We start from the raw sequence: 6,022 nt of genomic DNA on the forward strand, positions 1-6,022 counted from the left end.
CGGAGAGAGAGACAGAGGAGATTATCCGTCATCAATACGTGGTCCCTTTCTCTGAGGTTATACCGTCTGGTCCCAGAGTCTCCCACAAGGGAAATGACCTTTCCACATCTCCCCTGTCAAATCCCCACAGGATCCAGTATGTTTTAATAAAGTCGCTTCTTATTCTCCTCAATCTGAGTGAGTACAGGCCGGCCCCCCTCACCCTCCACAACCACCTGATGAAGGAGCGTTGCTCCGAAAACTAGTGCTTCCAAATAAACCTGGTGTTGTGAGATTTTTAACTCACCTGTAAGACATTACCTCCATCCCCGGGATCAGCCGAGTGAACCTTCTGTAGAATCACACAATGTCAGGTTATTCTCCTACAGGTAAAAACGAGGTAAAAACAATGACTGCAGATGCTGGAAACCAGATTCTGGATCAGTGGTGCTGGAAGAGCACAGCAGTTCAGGCAGCATCCAACGAGCAGCGAAATTGACGTTTCGGGCAAAAGCCATTCCCATTCCTGATGAAGGGTTTTTGCCCGAAACGTCGATTTCGCTGCTCGTTGGATGCTGCCTGAACTGCTGTGCTCTTCCAGCACCACTGATCCAGAATTATTCTCCTACAGGTTTATTTGGAAGTACAAGCTTTCAGAGTGTTGCTGTTTTGTCAGGGGTAACAACTGGGGCAGGATCACTAGTTACCTGTCAAAGGAGCGTCGCTCCGAAAGCCAGTGTGCTTCCAATTAAACCAGTGGGACTATAACCTGGTGTTGTGTGATTTTTAACTTTGTCCACCCCAGTCCAACACCGGCATCTCCACATCATCTCCTGTAGAATGTGTCCAATACTGGTCTGTCTTAGAGAAGGGGATTCAAAACTGTATACTGCGTTCCAGTTGTGGTCTGACTTAAAGCCTTTGTACAGTTGTAACAGGATCACCCCATGTTTATATTCTGTTCCCTTTTAATAAAGCCCAACATTCAATTTGTCTTCCCTGTTACCTGTTGAATTTGGATATCAGTGTTTTGTAATGTATTAGGTTGGGTGATGGATCACTGGATTCCCACAAGAACACCACCGACCCTTCTGGAGGGTTGAAGCTGGGAGGGCAGCCTGGACAGTGCAGACAGGTCATGGTAGGATGTAATAACAGCATGGAGTCATAGAGATGTACATCATGGAAACAGACCCACCGGTCCAACCCGTCCATGCCGACCAGATATTCCAACCCAATCTAGTCCCACCTGCCAGCACCCAGCCCATAACCCCCCAAACCCTTCCTATTCATATACCCATCCAAATGCCTGGATGGGAGTTTCAGCAGGAGCTGAGGCAGTGACAGATATTGAGGAGATGACATTCACAACTGAAGGACATGGGCTCAGACCCTCAGGTCAGGATTGAACCCAAAACAGTGACGTGGAGAAGGATGGAATTGTCTGCAAATGACTTCGATCAGCCTCACCTTTCAATGGAAGAAAGGATATCACTGGTTGTCAGGCAACCTTTCTAACAACATGGGGGCAGTGCAGGAGTTGAAAAGGGTATTGGGGATATAGAACTGGCTGTTACCGACATAGATGTGGGACCTGACAGCACCGCCTGAAGTTTAACCCCATGGACCCAGCAGCAATGTTTGAGCTGGGCAGGAAAGGATAACGCAGCATGTGACTAAAGTCCAGGAAATCCCACTTTGCTGCCAAGTTATCACATTCCTGGAGTTCGGATATTAACCGTGGGATGTGCCAGGATTGGCGAGATTCCCTCTGAAGGCACAGCAGGAGTCCGTGTGTGCTGACACAGGGAACAGCTGGATTTCAGTTTGACAGGAGAACACGATCCCAGCAGGCTCCATGGGATCGCCTTGGAGCTGACCCATGTCCGAGAATCAAAGGGAACACAATCTGAATAAATCTGCTGCTCTCCTTCACTGAAGGCTGTGGTTCAGTAATCACTGTCTGAGTCTGGCCGTATTCGAGGAACAGGAATTGGATTCTGCGAGCAGTTCTGGCCAGGAGGAAGATCAGTGTCGAGATCAGGACACTGACCACCAGGGAGTCCCCAGCTGTCTGCACACACTCACAGGTGTCGATCCAACCCCACGGGACACTGAGGGGGAGCCTGAGCTTCAAGGATCTGGGGTGTGCCAGGACACTCTGAATGTTAAAGCTCCCTCCCTCCACACAAACTCCAAACTTCACTATCAAGACCCTTTATCAATCCCAGCACTGCTACAGAGACAGGGCTGGAGACTGGGACTAGCTGGGAGTCAGTACAGACACAATGGCATGAATGGTCTCCTGTCAAATTCTGTGATTTATCTCTGAAACCAACCTTGTTCCAAACGTGTCAAAGTCAGGCATGTGTGATTCATCAGGTAGGGGATCTGGTCTGAAACAACCAAAACAGAAGATCCTGGAGAAACTCAGTGGGTCTGGCAGCAGCTATGGCAAATGATTAATTTTGGAAGGTCAAATTTGAATGCTGAATACAGGGTTCAATACAGGATTCTTGGCAGTGTAGAGGAAACAGTGGGATCTTGGGATCCACATACATAGATCTCTCAAAGTTGTCACCCAAGTTGATAGGGTTGTTAAGAAAGCGTATGGTGTTTTGGATGTCGTTAACAGGGGATTGATTTAAGAGCCACAAGGTTTTGCTGCAGCTCTATAAAACCCTGGTTAGACCAGACTTGGAATATTGTTTTCAATTCTGGTCGCCTCATTACAGGAAGGATGTAGATGATGAGTTTTAAGAAGATTTGTAGCTCAGGTTGAAGTTCTGGATGTAGGTTTGCTCACTGAGTTGGAAGGTTCATTTCCAGGTTCGTCACCCTACTGGGTAACATCTTCAGTGGGTCTCTGGGTGAAACACTGTTGATAATTCCTGGTTTCTATTTAAATGTGTGGGTTTCTTTGGTTTGGTGATATCATTTCCTGTGGTGATGTCATTTCCTGTTCTTTTTCTCAGGGGGTGGTAGATGGGATCTAACCCGATGTGTTTGTTGATAGAGTCCCGGTTGGAATGCCATGCTTCTAGGAATTCTCGTGCATGTCTCTGTTTGACTTGTCCTAAGATGGATGTGTTGTCCCAGTCGAAGTGGTGTCCTTCCTCACCTGTATGTGAGGATACTAGTGAGAGAGGGTTATGTTGTTTTGTGGCTAGGTGATATTCATGTATCCTGGTGGCTAGTTTACTGCCTGTTTGTCCAATGTAATGTTTGTTATAGTCCTTGCACGGTATTTTGTAAATGACATTAGTTTTGCTTGTTGTCTGTACAGGGTCTTTCAAGTTCATTAGCTGCTGTTTTAGTGTGTTGGTGGGTTTGTGAGTGACCGTGATGCCGAGGGGTCTGAGTCGTCTGGCAGTAATTTCCGAGATGTCTTTGATGTAGGGGAGAAATCGGGAACCATCAGCAGGGCTTCATCCGGAGGCCCACTGAAGATGTTACCCAGTATGGTGACGAAATGTCTGAAAACGAACCTTCCAGCTCAGTGAGGAAACCTACATCCAGGATGTAGATACTTTAGAGAGGGTGCAGAGATTTACCTGGATGCTGCCTGGACTTGAGGGCTTGTCTTATGATAGAGGTTGAGTGAGCTCGGGCTTTTCACACTGGAGAGGAGGAGGAAGAGAGGTGACTTGATAGAGGTGTACAAGGTAATGAGCGGCCTAGCCAGAGACATTTCCCCAGGGCAGAAATAGCTGTCGTGAGGGGCTGTAATTTTAAGAACGGTATAGGGGAGATGTCAGAGGTAGGTTCTTTACACAAAGAGTGGTTGGTGTGTGGAATGCACTGCCCGTGGTGGGAGTACAGCCAGAGACACGAGGGACATTTAAGCGACTGCTGGCCAAGCACATGGACAGTAGCTAATTGAGGCGTGTGTAGGTTTGGTTGATCTTAGATTGAGATAAATGCTCGGCAACTGATCTCTGTTCTATATTCGATGAAACAGAGTTAATGTTTTGAGTTCAGTGACCCTTCTTGAGTAGAAGTGCTTCTTCTGAAGAATTGGCATTGGACTTGAAACATTAACTCTGTGTTCGTTCCACAGATGTTACCAGACCTGCTGAGTTTCTGTTTTGGTTTGTTTCAGAGCTCTAGCCCCTGTGATTGGTTGAGTCCGGGAACCTGCCTTGTTATTTTGTTGTGAAAGCTGCTCCTCAGTTGGTGACATCCCCCAGAGGGAGGGGCATTGAGGCTGGCAGCTTGATTGGACTGGGTACACCTGGCCACCTGAGCCCCAATCCCCTCCCAGACCAATCAGGATCCTGTGTTAGCGTTCCCACTCCATTAACGTATAAACTGTACCCAATTCCCCAGGAAAAGCCATGATGTGCGTTTTACCTGCATCAGACATTCCCCTCTGTGTCTCATCCTGGCCCCAGGTGCTGGAAGAGTCTGTCTCGCACCAACTGAAGACACCTCTTTTGGATTTCACCAGCCAATAGCAGCTGCCCCCTCCCCCTGCTCATTGCAGCTTGTTTGGATGTTCCCATTGAACAAATCCCCTGCACTGTTCTGCAGCTGGATAGCTACACCCTGGAGAATCCCAGCTTCACCTGGACAAAGCCCAGCTTAGACCATACCCGTAGTTACAGCAAGCCTTCTGAGAGATCACCTTCTGAGCGATATATTGGCCAGGGAGGGAGTGGAGATTGTCACCTGGATCCCGGGAGGTAAGCTCTGAGGAGAATTTACATAAATGGAGGTTTTGTTTCCTGGAGTTTTGGAGGTTAAAGAGATTACACTGAGAATGGTCTCTCTCCTCCCGAGGGTAGGTTATTTTGATCCAGAAGTGCTCTTACACACAACTGAACAGTTGGTTTTCCCCCCAGCACCACGGTTTGTTTGTTATCCATTAACCAACAACAGTAAATCACCCAGTTTTTCCAATTGAATAATTTATGTACAAGGCCATTCAGAGCAATGATGGCCATCAATTGTGAGAGAGGGAGGGGGAGAGAGCTAAATGAGAATGGAATTGGAGGGAGACTGAAGCACTGTACCCACCCCACCCCCACCCCCACCCCCACCCCTCACGGTGCCCAACTTTCTCTCAAGGCATCAAGAGCATTGGTGGACACCACGAGCTCCATCTCCAGGGACACCCGACTCAAACCTAACCATGGAAGAGCGTCAGTTGGCAGGAATGCCCCCCCAGGACCCTGCCCCCCCCCCCCCCACCGTGTTGCCTGGACCCACCCTGCCCCCCCCAGCCCTGACCCCAGCCCCAACTCTGGTGCCCAGATCCGAATGGAATGTTGCAGGTGATGGCCCTTTAAATAGGAAGGGGTGGGACTTCCGTCATAAGAGGAAGCCCCGCCTTAAAGAGCTGCTGACCAATCAGAGGTCATTGCTCAGCACCACCCCAGGATCGGTGACCACTGCTGGTATTGCAGCCTTGAGGGGGCCTAACCATGGATCCCCTTCTCTGCCCCCCACCCCAAACAAAAAGGCCCTCGCTGGAGGGGTGGGGGTGGAGTGTGGGGGCAAGGATGGAATTTGTGAGGATGGGGGCGGTGGAGGTGTTTGAGCTGATGGGGTTGGGGGGTGGACACACGGTGGAGACCCAGGGGTGGGGTAGTGCGTGAGGGTTGGGGGAGGGTGCATTCTGGGAAGTACACACTTCAGCCCCATCCCCCACCCACCTCAACCTTTCACCGACTAGCAACACCACCCCCCCACCCCACAACCACACTCTCTCACCACCACCTCCCCCCCACACCACCCCTGGCCCCGTTTAAAGCTGCCAAGCCCTTACACAGCTCTCTCCTGTCACCTACAGACTGAGCGTTCAATGCCAGCCTCACATGGACCCTGGATGGGATTGGCTGCTCCCTCTGCTCCATTGGTGGGTCAGGAGTTGGTGTTCCTGGTGGTGGGAATGTGCCACCATGCTCTCTCCACTCACCACCACCACCGTGGGTGACCTGGGAACTCCAGCCATCTTCAAACATCAGCTAAATCCTAAACCTGAGGTGGATAACATTTTGTTAAGTAAAAGGGACATGGGGTACAGCAGGTAAATGAGATC

This window comes from Hemiscyllium ocellatum, chromosome 15, assembly GCF_020745735.1.
Source record: "Hemiscyllium ocellatum isolate sHemOce1 chromosome 15, sHemOce1.pat.X.cur, whole genome shotgun sequence".
Classification (NCBI taxonomy): Eukaryota; Metazoa; Chordata; class Chondrichthyes; order Orectolobiformes; family Hemiscylliidae; genus Hemiscyllium; species Hemiscyllium ocellatum.